The sequence below is a fragment of the Camelus bactrianus genome, unplaced genomic scaffold (assembly GCF_048773025.1).
Source record: "Camelus bactrianus isolate YW-2024 breed Bactrian camel unplaced genomic scaffold, ASM4877302v1 HiC_scaffold_44, whole genome shotgun sequence".
Taxonomy (NCBI): Eukaryota; Metazoa; Chordata; class Mammalia; order Artiodactyla; family Camelidae; genus Camelus; species Camelus bactrianus.
In genome coordinates this window covers 1116794-1135516 of record NW_027413960.1, presented here as the reverse complement: position 1 = coordinate 1135516, position 18723 = coordinate 1116794, and positions in this window count along the sequence as shown.

The window sequence follows — 18723 nt, the reverse complement described above, 5'->3', positions numbered from 1 at the left end:
TTCCCTTTGTGCTAGATTAACGAACGTCTCCCCACATACACATTTGTGAGAGATAAGTGTGTATGAAAGCGGTCTTTCACCTAGGTTGTTGGGAAAACAAAGTTTATTTCAGTTGCAAACTCCACTATACATATATATGGGGAGGTAATAGCTCCAACTCAGTTTTACAGTCAAAACTGCAGGAACTTCAAACCAGCACTAGGAAACAGCCAGAGAAACCAGAGTAAAATTTTCTCATGGAAACCGTTCCCTATGTGCTCGATGAACGAACGTCTCTCCACATGCTCAGTTCTTAGAGATAAAGTTCTGTGTGTTAAAGCCCAGTTTTGTGTGTGAAATCCGTCTTTCAGTTAGCTTGATGGGAACACAAATTTCTTTTCAGTTGTAAACTCCACTCCATAGATATATATGGGGAGGTACTAGCTCCAACTCGTTTTTAAAGTGAAAAATGCTGGAAATTCAAACCGGAACTAGGACACAGACTGAGAATCCTGAGTAATAGTTTCTACTGCATCCCGTTCCCTTTGTGCTACATAAATGAAAGTCTCTCAACCTGCTCAGTTCTGTGAGATAATTATGTGTGAAAGCCGTCCTTCACCTAGCTTATTGGGAACACAAAGTTTATTTCACTTGCAAACCCCAATCCATACATATATATGGGGAGGTACTATCTCCAACTCGGTTTTACAGTGAAAACTGCAGGAACTTCAAACCGGCACCAGGAAACAATCTGAGAAACCAGAGTAAATGTTTACCATGCAACCCTTTCCTTTTGTGCTAAATGAACGAACTTCCCTCAACCTACTCATGTCTGAGAGATAAGTGTATGTGAAAGCCGTCTTTCACCTAGCTTGTTTGTTAACACAAAGTTACTTTCAAGTTGCAATCTCCACTCCATACATATATATGGGGCGGTAGTAGCTCCAGATCGGTTTTACAGTGAAAACTGCAGGAACATCAAAACGGCACTATGAAACAACCTTAAAACCGGAGTAATAATTTCTCCTTCAACCCGTTCCCATTGTTCTAGATGAGCGAACGTATATCCACATACTCAGTTCTGAGAGATAAGTCTGTGTGAAAGCCTTCCTTCATCTAGCTTGTTGGGAACACAAAATTCTTTTCAGTTGCAAACACCAATCCATAAATATATATAGGGTGGTACTAACTCCAAATATGTTTTACAGTGAAAACTGCAGGAATTTCAAACCGGCACTAGGAAACAGCCTGAGATACCAGAATAAAAGTTTCTACTGCAACCCGTTCCTTTGTGCTTGATGAATGAACGATTCTCCACATGCGCATTTCTGAGCGATAAGTGTGTGTGAAAGCCGTCCTACAACTAGCTTGTTGGGAACACAAGTTTCTTTTCAGTTCCAAAATTCTCTCCATACATATATAATGGGAGGTACTAGCTCCAACTCGGTTTTACAGAGAAAATTGCAGGAACTTCAAACCAGCACTAGGAAACAGCCAGAGAAACCAGAATAAAAGTTTCTCCTGCAACCCGTTCTATTTGTGCTAGATGAACGAACATCTCTCCAGATGCTCAGTTATGAGAAATAAGTGTGTGTGAAAGCCGTCCTTCACGTAGCTTTTTATTAACACAAAGATTCTTTTAAGTTGCAATCTCCACTCCATACATATATATGGGGAGGTACTAGCTCCAACTCGGTTTTACAGTGAAAACTGCAGGAACTTCAAACCGGCACTAGGAAACAGTCTGATAAACCAGTGTAAAAGTTTCTCCTGCACCCGTTACATTTGTGCTAGATGAACATTCGTCTCTCCACATGCTCAGTACTGAGAGATAATTGTGTGTGAAAGCCGTCCTTCACGTAGCTTGTTTTTTAACACAAAATTTCTTTTAAGTTGCAACCTCCACTCCATACATATATATAGGGTGGTACTACCTCCAAATAGGTTTTACAGTGAAAACTGCAGGAAATTCAAAGCGGCACTAGGAAACAGCCTGAGAAACCAAAGTAAAGGTTTCTCCTGCAACAAGTTCCCTTCGTGCTAGATGAACGAACGTCTCTCCACATGCTCTGTTCTGCGAGATAAGTGTGTGTGAATCCGTCCTTCACCTAGCTTGTTGGGAACACAAAGTTTATTTCAGTTGCAAACTCCACTCCATACATATGTATGGGGAGGTTCTAGCTCCAACTTGGTTTTACAGTGAAAACAGCGGGAACTTCAAACCGGCACTAGGAAACAGCCTGAGAAACCAGAGTAAGTTTCTCCTGCAACCCGTTCCTTTTGTGCTAGATGAACGAACGTCTCTCCACATGCTCAGTTCTGAGAGATATGTGTGTGTGAAAGCCGTTCTTCAGCTAGCTTGTTCGGAACACAAAGTTTCCTTTCAGTTGCAAACTCCACTCCATACATATATATGGGGAGGTACTAGCTCCAACTCGGTTTTACAGTGAAAACTGCAGGAACTTCAAACCGGCACCAGGAAACAGCCTGATAAACAGAGAAAAAGTTTTTCCTGCAACCCGTTCCCTTTATGCTAGATTAACGAACGTCTCCCCACATACACAGTTGTGAGAGATAAGTGTGTATGAAAGCGGTCTTTCACCTAGGTTGTTGGGAAAACAAAGTTTATTTCAGTTGCAAACTCCACTATACATATATATGGGGAGGTAAGAGCTCCAACTCAGTTTTACAGTCAAAACTGCAGGAACTTCAAACCAGCACTAGGAAACAGCCTGAGAAACCAGAGTAAAATTTTCTCATGCAAAACTTTCCCTATGTGCTTGATGAACGAACGTCTCTCCACATGCTCAGTTCTTAGAGATAAAGTTCTGTGTGTTAAAGTCCAGTTTTGTGTGTGAAATCCGTCTTTCAGTTAGCTTGATGGGAACACAAATTTTCTTTTCAGTTGCAAACTCCACTCCATAGATATATATGGGGAGGTACTAGCGCCAACTCTTTTTTACAGTGAAAACTGCTGGAAATTCAAACCGGCACTAGGACACAGACTGAGAATCCAGAGTAATAGTTTCTCCTGCAACCCGTTCCCTTTGTGCTAGATGAACGAACGTCTCTCCACATGCTGAGTTCTGAGAGATAAGTGTGCGTGAAAGCCGTTCTTCACCTAGCTTGTTGGGAACACAAAGTTTATTTCAGTTGCAAACTCCAATCCATACACATATATGGGGAGGTACTAGCTCCAACTCGGTTTTACCGTGAAAACTGCAGGAACATCAAACCGGCACTAGGAAACATCCTGAGAAACCGGAGTAAAAATTTCTCCTTCAACACGTTCCATTTGTGCTAGATGAGCGAACGTCTATCCACATAGTCAGTACTGAGAGATAAGTGTGTGTGAAAGCCGTCCTTCACCTAGCTTGTTGGGAACACAATGATTCTTTTCAGATGCAAACACCAATCCATAAATATATATAGGGTGGTACTAACTCCAAATATGTTTTACAGTGAAAACTGTAGGAATTTCCAACCTGCACTAGGAAACAGCCTGAGAAACCAGAGTAAAATTTTCTACTGCAGCCCGTTCCCTTTGTGCTAGATGAATGAACGACTCTCCACATGCTCATTTCTGAGCGATAAATGTGTGTGCAAACCGTCCTTCAACTTGCTTGTTGGGATCACAAAGTTTCTTTTCAGTTGCAAAATTCACTCCATACATATATAATGGGAGGTACTAGCTCCAACTCGGTTTTACAGAGAAAATTGCAGGAACTTCAAACCAGCACTAGGAAACAGCCCAAGAAACCAGAGTAACGGTTTCTCCTGCAACCCGTTCTATTGGTGCTAGATGAACGAACATCTCTCCAGATGCTCAGTTATGAGAAATAAGTGTGTGTGAAAGCCGTCCTTCACCTAGCTTTTTATTAACACAAAGATTCTTTTAAGTTGCAATCTCCACTCCATACATATATATGGGGAGGTACTAGCTCCAACTCGGTTTTACAGTGAAAACTGCAGGAAATTCAAACCGGCACTAGGAAACTGCCTGAGAAACCGGAGTAAAAATTTCTCCTAAAAACTGTTCCATTTGTGCTTGATGAACGACCATCTATCCACATACACAGTTCTGAGAGATAAGTGTGCGTGAATGCCTTCCTTCACCTAGCTTGTTGGGAACACAAAGTTTCCTTTAAGTTGCAAATATCACACCATACATATATATGGGGAGGTACTAGATCCAACTCGGTTTTACACTGACAAATGCAGGAAATTCAAACCGGTACTAGGAAACAGCCTGAGAAAAAAGAGTAAAAGTTTCACCTGCAAACCATTCCCTTTGTGCTAGATGAACGAACGTCTCTCCACATGCTCATTTCTGAGAGAAAATTGTGTGTGAAAACCGTCCTTAACTTAGCTTGTTGCGAACAGAAAGTTTTTTTTCAGTAGCAAACTCCACTCCATACATATATATAGGGAGGTACTAGCACCAACTCGGTTTTACAGTGAAAAATGCAAGATCTTCAAACCAGCATTAGGAAACAGCCTGAGAAACCAGAGTAAAACTTTCTCCTGCAAACAGTTTTCTTTGCGATAGATGAAAGAACGTCTCTCCACATGCTCAGTTCGGAGAGATATGTGTGTGTGAAAGCCGTCCTTCACCTAGCTTGTTGGGAATACAAAGTTTCCTTTCAGTTGCAAACTACACTCCATACTTATATATGGGGAGGTAGTAGCTCCAACTCGATTTTACAGTGAAAACTGCAGGAACTTCAAACTAGCACTAGGAAACAGCCTGAGAAACCAGAGAAAAAGTTTCTACTGCAACCCGTTCCCTTTGTGCTAGATGAACGATCGTCTGTCCACGTGCTCATTTCAGAGAGATAAGTGTGTGTGAAAGCCTTCCTTAAACTAGCTTGTTGGGAACTCAAAGTTCTTTTAAGTTGCAATCTCCAATCCATACATAAATAAAGGGAGGTTCTAGCAACAACTCGATTTCAAAATGAAAACTGCAGGAACTTCAAACCGGCACTAGGATACAGTCTGATAAACCAGAGTAAAAGTTTCTCCTGCAACCCGTTACCTTTGTGCTAGATGAACGTTCGTCTCTCCACATGCTCAGTTCTGAGAGATAATTGTGTGTGAAAGCCGTTCTTCACGTAGCTTGTTTGTTAACACAAAATTTCTTTTAAGTTGCAACCTCCACTCCATACATATATATAGGGTGGTACTAGCTCCAAATAGCTTTTACAGTGAAAACTGCAGGAAATTCAAAGCGGCACTAGGAAACAGCCTGAGAAAACAGAGTAAAAGTTTCTTCTGAAACCCATTCCCTTTGTTCTAGATGAACGAAAGTCTCTCCACATGCTCAGTTCTGAGAGATAAGTGTGCGTGAAAGCCGTCCTTAACTTAGCTTGTTCGGAACACAAAGTTTATTTCAGTTGCAAACTCCACTCCATACATATATATGGGGAGGTACTAGCTCCAACTCGGTTTTACAGTGAAAACTGCAGGAACTTCAAACCGGCACCAGGAAACAGCCTGATAAACAGAGCAAAAGTTTATCCTGCAACCCGTTCCCTTTGTGCTAGATTAACGAACGTCTCCCCACATACACAGTTGTGAGAGATATGTGTGTATGAAAGCGGTCTTACACCTAGGTTGTTGGGAAAACAAAGTTTTTTTCAGTTGCAAACTCCACTATACATATATATGGGGAGGTAATAGCTCCAACTCAGTTTTACAGTCAAAACTGCAGGAACTTCAAACCAGCACTAGGAAACAGCCAGAGAAACCAGAGTAAAATTTTTTCATGCAAACCTTTCCCTATGTGCTTGATGAACGAACGTCTCTCCACATGCTCAGTTCTTAGAGATAAAGTTCTGTGTGTTAAACACCAGTTTTGTGTGTGAAAACCGTCTTTCAGTTATCTTTATGGGAACACAATTTTTCTTTTCAGTTGCAAACTCCACTCCATAGATATATATGGGGAGGTACTAGCGCCAACTCGTTTTTACAGTGAAAACTGCTGGAAATTCAAACCGGCACTAGGACACAGACTGAGAATCCAGAGTAATAGTTTCTACAGCAACCCGTTCCCTTTGTGCTAGATGAATGAAAGTCTCTCAACCTGCTCAGTTCTGTGAGATAATTGTGGGTGAAAGCCGTCCTTCACCTAGATAATTGGGAACACAAAGTTTATTTCACTTGCAAACCCCACTCCATACATATATATGGGGAGGTACTATCTCCAACTCGGTTTTACAGTGAAAAATGCAGGTACTTCAAACCGGCACTAGGAAACATTCTGAGAAACCAGAGAAATAGTTTCTCCTGCAACCCGTTCCCTATGTGCTAGATGAACGAACTTCTCTCCACACGCTCAGTTCTGAGAGATAAGTGTGTGTGAAAGCCGTCCTTCAACTACCTTGTTGGGAACACAAAGTTTCTTTTCAGTTGCAAACTCCAATCCATATATATATATGGGGAGGTACTAGGCCAACACGGTTTTACACTGAAAACTGAAAGAACTTCAAACCGGCACTAAGAAACAGCGTGATGAAACAGTAAAAGTTTCACCTGCAAAACCGTTCCCATTTGCTAGAAGAACGAACGTCTCTCCACATGCTCAGTTCGGAGAGATAAGTGTGTGTGAAAGCTGTCCTTCACCTAGCTTGTTGGGAACACAAAGTTTCTTTACAGTTGCAAACTCCACTCCATAGATATATATGGGGAGGTACTAGCACCAACCCGGTTTTACAGTGAAAACTGCAGGAACTTCAAACCGGCCTTGCAAAACAGCCTAAGAAACTAGAGTAAAAGTTTCTCCTGCAAACCGTTCCCTTTGTGCTAGATGAAAGATCATCTCTCCACGTGCTCAGTTCGGAGAGATAAGTGTGTGTGAAAGCTGTCCTTCACCTAGCTTTTTGGGAACACAAAGTTTCTTTACAGTTGCAAACTCCACTCCATATAGATATATGGGGAGATACTAGCTCCAACTTGGTTTTACAGTGAAAACTGCAGGAACTTCAAACCGGCCTTGCGAAACAGCCTAAGAAACTAGAGTAAAAGTTTCTCCTGCAAACCGTTCCCTTTGTGCTAGATGAATGATCATCTCTCCACGTGCTCAGTTCGGAGAGATAAGTGTGTGTGAAAGCTGTCCTTCACCTAGCTTGTTGGGAACACAAAGTTTCTTTACAGTTGCAAACTCCACTCCATATAGATATATGGGGAGATACTAGCTCCAACTTGGTTTTACAGTGAAAACTGCAGGAACTTCAAACCGGCACTAGGAAAAAGCATGAGAAACCAGAGAAAAACTTTCTCCTGCAACCCGTTCCCTTTGTGCTAGATGAACGAACGTCTCTCCACGTGCTCAGTTCAGAGAGATAAGTGTGTGTGAAAGCCTTCCTTAAACTAGCTTGTTAGGAACACAAAGTTCTTTTAAGTTGCAAACTCCAATCCATACATATATAAAGGGAGGTCCTAGCTCCAACTCGATTTCAAAATGAAAACTGCAGGAACTTCAAACCGGCACTAGGAAACTGTCTCAGAAACCAGAGTAAAAGTTTCTCCTGCAACCCGTTCCCTTTGTGCAAGATGAACGAACGTTTCTCCATATGCTCAGTTCTGAGAGATAATTGTGTGTGAAAGCCGTCTTTCACCAAGCTTGTTGGGAACACAAAGTTTCTTTGTAGTTGCAAACTCCACTTCATACGTATATATGGGGAGGTACTAGCTCCTACTCGGTTTTACCGTGAAAAGTGCAGGAACATCAAACCGGCACTAGGAAACAGCATGAGAAACCGGAGTAAAAGTTTCTCCTGCAAACCATTCCCTTTGTGCTAGATGAACGAAAGTCTCTCCACATGCTGAGTTCTGAGAGATAAGTGTGCGTGAAAGCCGTTCTTCACCCAGCTTGTTGGGAACACAAAGTTTATTTCAGTTGCAAACTCCACACCATACACATATATGGGGAGGTACTAGCTCCAACTCGGTTTTACAGTGAAAACTGCAGGAACATCAAACCGGCACTAGGAAACATCCTGAGAAACAGGAGTAAAAATTTCTCCTTCAACCCGTTCCATTTGTGCCAGATGAGCGAACGTCTATCCAAATACTCAGTTCTGAGAGATAAGTGAGTGTGAAAGCCGTCCTTCACCTAGTTTGTTGGGAACACAATGATTCTTTTCAGATGCAAACACCTATCCATAAATATATATAGGTTGGTAGTAACTCCAAATATGTTTTACAGTGAAGACTGTAGGAATTTCAAACCGGCACTAGGAAACAGCCTGAGAAACCACAGTAAAAGATTCTCCTGCTACCCGTTACATTTGGGCTAGATGAACGTTCGTCTCTCCACATGCTCAGTTCTGAGAGATAATTGTGTGTGAAAGCCGTCCTTCACGTAGCTTGTTTGTTAACACAAAATTTCTTTTAAGTTGCAACCTCCACTCCATACATATATATAGGGTGGTACTAGCTCCAAATAGGATTTACAGTGAAAACTGCAGGAAATTCAAAGCGGCACTAGGAAACAGCCTGAGAAAACAGAGTAAAAGTTTCTTCTGAAACCCGTTCCCTTTGTGCTAGATGAACGAAAGTCTCTCCACATGCTCAGTTCTGAGAGATAAGTGTGCGTGAAAGCCGTCCTTCACCTAGCTTGTTGGGAACACAAAGTTTATTTCAGTTGCAAACTCCACTCCATACATATATATGGGGAGGTACTAGCTCCAACTTGGTTTTACAGTAAAAACTGCAGGAACTTCAAACCGGCACTAGGAAACAGCCTGAGAAACCAAAGTAAAGGTTTCTCCTGCAACAAGTTCCCTTCGTGCTAGATGAACGAACGTCTCTCCACATGCTCTGTTCTTCGAGATAAGTGTGTGTGAATCCGTCCTTCAACTAGCTTGTTGGGAACACAAAGTTTATTTCAGTTGCAAACTCCACTCCATACATATATATGGGGAGGTACTAGCTCCAACTCGGTTTTACAGTGAAAACTGCAGGAACTTCAAACCGGCACCAGGAAACAGCCTAATAAACAGAGAAAAAGTTTTTCCTGCAACCCGTTCCCTTTGTGCTAGATTAACGAACGTCTCCCCACATACACAGTTGTGAGAGATATGTGTGTATGAAAGCGGTCTTACACCTAGGTTGTTGGGAAAACAAAGTTTTTTTCAGTTGCAAACTCCACTATACATATATATGGGGAGGTAATAGCTCCAACTCAGTTTTACAGTCAAAACTGCAGGAACTTCAAACCAGCACTAGGAAACAGCCAGAGAAACCAGAGTAAAATTTTTTCATGCAAACCTTTCCCTATGTGCTTGATGAACGAACGTCTCTCCACATGCTCAGTTCTTAGAGATAAAGTTCTGTGTGTTAAAGCCCAGTTTTGTGTGTGAAAACCGTCTTTCAGTTAGCTTTATGGGAACACAATTTTTCTTTTCAGTTGCAAACTCCACTCCATAGATATATATGGGGAGGTACTAGCGCCAACTCGTTTTTACAGTGAAAACTGCTGGAAATTCAAACCGGCACTAGGACACAGACTGAGAATCCAGAGTAATAGTTTCTACTGCAACCCGTTCCCTTTGTGCTAGATGAATGAAAGTCTCTCAACCTGCTCAGTTCTGTGAGATAATTGTGGGTGAAAGCCGTCCTTCACCTAGATAATTGGGAACACAAAGTTTATTTCACTTGCAAACCCCACTCCATACATATATATGGGGAGGTACTATCTCCAACTCGGTTTTACAGTGAAAAATGCAGGTACTTCAAACCGGCACTAGGAAACATTCTGAGAAACCAGAGAAATAGTTTCTCCTGCAACCCGTTCCCTATGTGCTAGATGAACGAACTTCTCTCCACACGCTCAGTTCTGAGAGATAAGTGTGTGTGAAAGCCGTCCTTCAACTACCTTGTTGGGAACACAAAGTTTCTTTTCAGTTGCAAACTCCAATCCATATATATATATGGGGAGGTACTAGGCCAACACGGTTTTACACTGAAAACTGAAAGAACTTCAAACCGGCACTAAGAAACAGCGTGATGAAACAGTAAAAGTTTCACCTGCAAAACCGTTCCCATTTGCTAGAAGAACGAACGTCTCTCCACATGCTCAGTTCGGAGAGATAAGTGTGTGTGAAAGCTGTCCTTCACCTAGCTTGTTGGGAACACAAAGTTTCTTTACAGTTGCAAACTCCACTCCATAGATATATATGGGGAGGTACTAGCTCCAACTTGGTTTTACAGTGAAAACTGCAGGAACTTCAAACCGGCCTTGCAAAACAGCCTAAGAAACTAGAGTAAAAGTTTCTCCTGCAAACCGTTCCCTTTGTGCTAGATGAAAGATCATCTCTCCACGTGCTCAGTTCGGAGAGATAAGTGTGTGTGAAAGCTGTCCTTCACCTAGCTTTTTGGGAACACAAAGTTTCTTTACAGTTGCAAACTCCACTCCATATAGATATATGGGGAGATACTAGCTCCAACTTGGTTTTACAGTGAAAACTGCAGGAACTTCAAACCGGCCTTGCGAAACAGCCTAAGAAACTAGAGTAAAAGTTTCTCCTGCAAACCGTTCCCTTTGTGCTAGATGAATGATCATCTCTCCACGTGCTCAGTTCGGAGAGATAAGTGTGTGTGAAAGCTGTCCTTCACCTACCTTGTTGGGAACACAAAGTTTCTTTACAGTTGCAAACTCCACTCCATATAGATATATGGGGAGATACTAGCTCCAACTTGGTTTTACAGTGAAAACTGCAGGAACTTCAAACCGGCACTAGGAAAAAGCCTGAGAAACCAGAGAAAAACTTTCTCCTGCAACCCGTTCCCTTTGTGCTAGATGAACGAACGTCTCTCCACGTGCTCAGTTCAGAGAGATAAGTGTGTGTGAAAGCCTTCCTTAAACTAGCTTGTTAGGAACACAAAGTTCTTTTAAGTTGCAAACTCCAATCCATACATATATAAAGGGAGGTCCTAGCTCCAACTCGATTTCAAAATGAAAACTGCAGGAACTTCAAACCGGCACTAGGAAACTGTCTCAGAAACCAGAGTAAAAGTTTCTCCTGCAACCCGTTCCCTTTGTGCAAGATGAACGAACGTTTCTCCATATGCTCAGTTCTGAGAGATAATTGTGTGTGAAAGCCGTCTTTCAACAAGCTTGTTGGGAACACAAAGTTTCTTTGTAGTTGCAAACTCCACTTCATACGTATATATGGGGAGGTACTAGCTCCTACTCGGTTTTACCGTGAAAAGTGCAGGAACATCAAACCGGCACTAGGAAACAGCATGAGAAACCGGAGTAAAAGTTTCTCCTGCAAACCATTCCCTTTGTGCTAGATGAACGAAAGTCTCTCCACATGCTGAGTTCTGAGAGATAAGTGTGCGTGAAAGCCGTTCTTCACCCAGCTTGTTGGGAACACAAAGTTTATTTCAGTTGCAAACTCCACACCATACACATATATGGGGAGGTACTAGCTCCAACTCGGTTTTACAGTGAAAACTGCAGGAACATCAAACCGGCACTAGGAAACATCCTGAGAAACAGGAGTAAAAATTTCTCCTTCAACCCGTTCCATTTGTGCCAGATGAGCGAACGTCTATCCACATACTCAGTTCTGAGAGATAAGTGAGTGTGAAAGCCGTCCTTCACCTAGTTTGTTGGGAACACAATGATTCTTTTCAGATGCAAACACCTATCCATAAATATATATAGGTTGGTAGTAACTCCAAATATGTTTTACAGTGAAGACTGTAGGAATTTCAAACCGGCACTAGGAAACAGCCTGAGAAACCACAGTAAAAGATTCTCCTGCTACCCGTTACATTTGGGCTAGATGAACGTTCGTCTCTCCACATGCTCAGTTCTGAGAGATAATTGTGTGTGAAAGCCGTCCTTCACGTAGCTTGTTTGTTAACACAAAATTTCTTTTAAGTTGCAACCTCCACTCCATACATATATATAGGGTGGTACTAGCTCCAAATAGGATTTACAGTGAAAACTGCAGGAAATTCAAAGCGGCACTAGGAAACAGCCTGAGAAAACAGAGTAAAAGTTTCTTCTGAAACCCGTTCCCTTTGTGCTAGATGAACGAAAGTCTCTCCACATGCTCAGTTCTGAGAGATAAGTGTGCGTGAAAGCCGTCCTTCACCTAGCTTGTTGGGAACACAAAGTTTATTTCAGTTGCAAACTCCACTCCATACATATATATGGGGAGGTACTAGCTCCAACTTGGTTTTACAGTAAAAACTGCAGGAACTTCAAACCAGCACTAGGAAACAGCCTGAGAAACCAAAGTAAAGGTTTCTCCTGCAACAAGTTCCCTTCGTGCTAGATGAACGAACGTCTCTCCACATGCTCTGTTCTGCGAGATAAGTGTGTGTGAATCCGTCCTTCAACTAGCTTGTTGGGAACACAAAGTTTATTTCAGTTGCAAACTCCACTCCATACATATATATGGGGAGGTACTAGCTCCAACTCGGTTTTACAGTGAAAACTGCAGGAACTTCAAACCGGCACCAGGAAACAGCCTAATAAACAGAGAAAAAGTTTTTCCTGCAACCCGTTCCCTTTGTGCTAGATTAACGAACGCCTCCCCACATACACAGTTGTGAGAGATATGTGTGTATGAAAGCGGTCTTACACCTAGGTTGTTGGGAAAACAAAGTTTTTTTCAGTTGCAAACTCCACTAAACATATATATGGGGAGGTAATAGATCCAACTCACTTTTACAGTCAAAACTGCAGGAACTTCAAACCAGCACTAGGAAACAGCCAGAGAAACCAGAGTAAAATTTTTTCATGCAAACCTTTCCCTATGTGCTTGATGAACGAACGTCTCTCCACATGCTCAGTTCTTAGAGATAAAGTTCTGTGTGTTAAAGCCCAGTTTTGTGTGTGAAAACCGTCTTTCAGTTAGCTTTATGGGAACACAATTTTTCTTTTCAGTTGCAAACTCCACTCCATAGATATATATGGGGAGGTACTAGCGCCAACTCGTTTTTACAGTGAAAACTGCTGGAAATTCAAACCGGCACTAGGACACAGACTGAGAATCCAGAGTAATAGTTTCTACTGCAACCCGTTCCCTTTGTGCTAGATGAATGAAAGTCTCTCAACCTGCTCAGTTCTGTGAGATAATTGTGGGTGAAAGCCGTCCTTCACCTAGATAATTGGGAACACAAAGTTTATTTCACTTGCAAACCCCACTCCATACATATATATGGGGAGGTACTATCTCCAACTCGGTTTTACAGTGAAAAATGCAGGTACTTCAAACCGGCACTAGGAAACATTCTGAGAAACCAGAGAAATAGTTTCTCCTGCAACCCGTTCCCTATGTGCTAGATGAACGAACTTCTCTCCACACGCTCAGTTCTGAGAGATAAGTGTGTGTGAAAGCCGTCCTTCAACTACCTTGTTGGGAACACAAAGTTTCTTTTCAGTTGCAAACTCCAATCCATATATATATATGGGGAGGTACTAGGCCAACACGGTTTTACACTGAAAACTGAAAGAACTTCAAACCGGCACTAAGAAACAGCGTGATGAAACAGTAAAAGTTTCACCTGCAAAACCGTTCCCATTTGCTAGAAGAACGAACGTCTCTCCACATGCTCAGTTCGGAGAGATAAGTGTGTGTGAAAGCTGTCCTTCACCTAGCTTATTGGGAACACAAAGTTTCTTTACAGTTGCAAACTCCACTCCATAGATATATATGGGGAGGTACTAGCTCCAACCCGGTTTTACAGTGAAAACTGCAGGAACTTCAAACCGACCTTGCGAAACAGCCTAAGAAACTAGAGTTAAAGTTTCTCCTGCAAACCGTTCCCTTTGTGCTAGATGAATGATCATCTCTCCACGTGCTCAGTTCGGAGAGATAAGTGTGTGTGAAAGCTGTCCTTCACCTAGCTTGTTGGGAACACAAAGTTTCTTTACAGTTGCAAACTCCACTCCATATACATATATGGGGAGATACTAGCTCCAACTTGGTTTTACAGTGAAAACTGCAGGAACTTCAAACCGGCACTAGGAAAAAGCCTGAGAAACCAGAGAAAAACTTTCTCCTGCAACCCGTTCCCTTTGTGCTAGATGAACGAACGTCTCTCCACGTGCTCAGTTCAGAGAGATAAGTGTGTGTGAAAGCCTTCCTTAAACTAGCTTGTTGGAAACACAAAGTTCTTTTAAGTTGCAAACTCCAATCCATACATATATAAAGGGAGGTTCTAGCTCCAACTCGATTTCAAAATGAAAACTGCAGGAACTTCAAACCGGCACTAGGAAACTGTCTCAGAAACCAGAGTAAAAGTTTCTCCTGCAACCCATTACCTTTGTGCAAGATGAACGAACGTTTCTCCATATGCTCAGTTCTGAGTGATAAGTGTGTGTGAAAGCCGTCTTTCACCTAGCTTGTTGGGAACACAAAGTTTCTTTGTAGTTGCAAACTCCACTTCATACGTATATATGGGGAGGTACTAGCTCCTACTCGGTTTTACAGTGAAAAGTGCAGGAACTTCAAACCGGCACTAGGAAACAGCATGAGAAACCGGAGTAAAAGTTTCTCCTGCAAACCATTCCCTTTGTGCTAGATGAACGAACGTCTCTCCACATGCTGAGTTCTGAGAGATAAGTGTGCGTGAAAGCCGTTCTTCACCCAGCTTGTTGGGAATACAAAGTTTATTTCAGTTGCAAACTCCACTCCATACACATATATGGGGAGGTACTAGCTCCAACTCAGTTTTACAGTGAAAACTGCAGGAACATCAAACCGGCACTAGGAAACATCCTGAGAAACCGGAGTAAAAATTTCTCCTTCAACCCGTTCCATTTGTGCCAGATGAGCGAACGTCTATCCACATACTCAGTTCTGAGAGATAAGTGAGTGTGAAAGCCGTCCTTCACCTAGTTTGTTAGGAACACAATGATTCTTTTCAGATGCAAACACCTATCCATAAATATATATAGGTTGGTACAAACTCCAAATATGTTTTACAGTGAAAACTGTAGGAATTTCAAACCGGCACTAGGAAACAGCCTGAGAAACCACTGTAAAAGTTTATCCTGCTACCCGCTACCTTTGGGCTAGATGAAAGTTCGTCTCTCCACATGCTCAGTTCTGAGAGATAATTGTGTGTGAAAGCCGTCCTTCACGTAGCTTGTTTGTTAACACAAAATTTCTTTTAAGTTGCAACCTCCACTCCATACATATATATAGGGTGGTACTAGCTCCAAATAGGATTTACAGTGAAAACTGCAGGAAATTCAAAGCGGCACTAGGAAACAGCCTGAGAAAACAGAGTAAAAGTTTCTTCTGAAACCCGTTCCCTTTGTGCTAGATGAACGAAAGTCTCTCCACATGCTCAGTTCTGAGAGATAAGTGTGCGTGAAAGCCGTCCTTCACCTAGCTTGTTGGGAACACAAAGTTTATTTCAGTTGCAAACTCCACTCCATACATATATATGGGGAGGTACTAGCCCCAACTTGGTTTTACAGTAAAAACTGCAGGAACTTCAAACCGGCACTAGGAAACAGCCTGAGAAACCAAAGTAAAGGTTTCTCCTGCAACAAGTTCCCTTCGTGCTAGATGAACGAACGTCTCTCCACATGCTCTTTTCTGCGAGATAAGTGTGTGTGAATCCGTCCTTCAACTAGCTTGTTGGGAACACAAAGTTTATTTCAGTTGCAAACTCCACTCCATACATATGTATGGGGAGGTACTAGCTCCAACTCAGTTTTACAGTGAAAACAGCAGGAACTTCAAACCGGCACTAGGAAACAGCCTGAGAAACCAGAGTAAGTTTCTCCTGCAACCCGTTCCCTTTGTGCTAGATGAACGAACGTCTCTCCACATGCTCAGTTCTGAGAGATATGTGTGTGTGAAAGCCGTTCTTCAGCTAGCTTGTTCGGAACACAAAGTTTCCTTTCAGTTGCAAACTCCACTCCATACATATATATGGGGAGGTTCTAGCTCCAACTCGGTTTTACAGTGAAAACTGCAGGAACTTCAAACCGGCACCAGGAAACAGCCTAATAAACAGAGAAAAAGTTTTTCCTGCAACCCGTTCCCTTTGTGCTAGATTAACGAACGCCTCCCCACATACACAGTTGTGAGAGATATGTGTGTATGAAAGCGGTCTTTCACCTAAGTTGTTGGGAAAACAAAGTTTTTTCAGTTGCAAACTCCACTATACATATATATGGGGAGGTAATAGCTCCAACTCAGTTTTACAGTCAAAACTGCAGGAACTTCAAACCAGCACTAGGAAACAGCCAGAGAAACCAGAGTAAAATTTTCTCATGCAAACCTTTCCCTATGTGCTTGATGAACGAACATCTCTCCACATGCTCAGTTCTTAGAGATAAAGTTCTGTGTGTTAAAGCCCAGTTTTGTGTGTGAAATCCGTCTTTCAGTTAGCTTGATGGGAACACAAATTTTCTTTTCAGTTGCAAACTCCACTCCATAGATATATATGGGGAGGTACTAGCGCCAACTCGTTTTTACAGTGAAAACTGCTGGAAATTCAAACCGGCACTAGGACACAGACTGAGAATCCAGAGTAATAGTTTCTACTGCAACCCATTCCTTTGTGCTAGATGAATGAAAGTCTCTCAACCTGCTCAGTTCTGTGAGAAAATTGTGGGTGAAAGCCGTCCTTCACCTAGATTATTGGGAACACAAAGTTTATTTCACTTGCAAACCCCACTCCATACTTATATATGGAGAGGTACTATCACCAACTCGGTTTTACAGTGAAAAATGCAGGTACTTCAAACCGGCACTAGGAAACATTCTGAGAAACAAGAGAAATAGTTTCTCCTGCAACCCGTTCCCTATGTGCTAGATGAACGAACTTCTCTCCACACGCTCAGTTCTGAGAGATAAGTGTGTGTGAAAGCCGTCCTTAAACTACCTTGTTGGGAACACAAAGTTTCTTTTCAGTTGCAAACTCCAATCCATATATATATATGGGGAGGTACTAGGCCAACACGGTTTTACAGTGAAAACTGAAAGAACTTCAAACCGGCACTAAGAAACAGCGTGATGAAACAGTAAAAGTTTCACCTGCAAACCGTTCCCATTTGCTAGAAGAACGAACGTCTCTCCACATGCTCAGTTCGGAGAGATAAGTGTGTGTGAAAGCTGTCCTTCACCTAGCTTGTTGGGAACACAAAGTTTCTTTACATTTGCAAACTCCACTCCATAGATATATATGGGGAGGTACTAGCTCCAAACCGGTTTTACAGTGAAAACTGCAGGAACTTCAAACCGGCCTTGCGAAACACCCTGAGAATCTAGAGTATAAGTTTCTCCTGTAAACCGTTCCCTTTGTGCTAGATGAACGATCATCTCTCCACGTGCTCAGTTCGGAGAGATAAGTGTGTGTGAAAGCTGTCCTTCACCTAGCTTGTTGGGAACACAAAGTTTCTTTACAGTTGCAAACTCCACTCCATATACATATATGGGGAGATACTAGCTCCAACTTGGTTTTACAGTGAAAACTGCAGGAACTTCAAACCGGCACTAGGAAAAAGCCTGAGAAACCAGAGAAAAACTTTCTCCTGCAACACGTTCCCTTTGTGCTAGATGAACGAACGTCTCTCCACGTGCTCAGTTCAGAGTAATAAGTGTGTGTGAAAGCCTTCCTTAAACTAGCTTGTTGGGAACACAAAGTTCTTTTAAGTTGCAAACGCCAATCAATACATATATAAAGGGAGGTTTTAGCTCCAACTCGATTTCAAAATGAAAACTGCAGGAACTTCAAACCGGTACTAGGAAACTGTCTCAGAACCCAGAGTAAAAGTATCCCCAGCAAACCGTTCCCTTTGTGCAAGATGGACGAACGTTTCTCCATATGCTCAGTTCTGAGAGATAAGTGTGTGTGAAAGCCGTATTTCACCTAGCTTGTTTGGAACACAAAGTGTCTTTGTAGTTGCAAACTCCACTTCATACGTATATATGGGGGGGTACTAGCTCCTACTCGGTATTACAGTGAAAAGTGCAGGAACTTCAAACCGGCACTAGGAAACAGCATGAGAAACCGGAGTAAAAGTTTCTCCTGCAAACCTTTCCATTTGTGCTAGATGAACGAACGTCTCTCCACATGCTGATTTCTGAGAGATAAGTGTGCGTGAAAGCCGTTCTTCACCTAGCTTGTTGGGAACACAAAGTTTATTTCAGTTGCAAACTCCACTCCATACACATATATGGGGAGGTACTAGCTCCAACTCGGTTTTACAGTGAAAAAAGCAGGAACATCAAACCGGCACTAGGAAACATCCTGAGAAACCGGAGTAAAAATTTCTCCTTCAACCCGTTCCATTTGTGCTAGATGAGCGAACGTCAATCCACATACTCAATTCTGAGAGATAAGTGTGTGTGAAAGCCGTCCTTCACCTAGCTTGTTGGGAACACAATGATTCTTTTCAGATGCAAACACCAATCCATAAATATATATAGGGTGGTACTAACTCCATATATGTTTTACAGTGAAAACTGCAGGAATTTCAAACCGGCACTAGGAAACAGCCTGAGAAACCGGAGTAAAAATTTCTCCTAAAAACTGTTCCCTTTGTGCTTGATGAACGAACATCTATCCACATACACAGTTCTGAGAGATAAGTGTGCGTGAATGCCTTCCTTCACCTAGCTTGTTGGGAACACAAAGTTTCCTTTAAGTTGCAAATATCACACCATACATATATATGGGGAGGTACTAGATCCAAATCGGTTTTACACTGACAAATGCAGGAAATTCAAACCGGTACTAGGAAACAGCCTGAGAAAA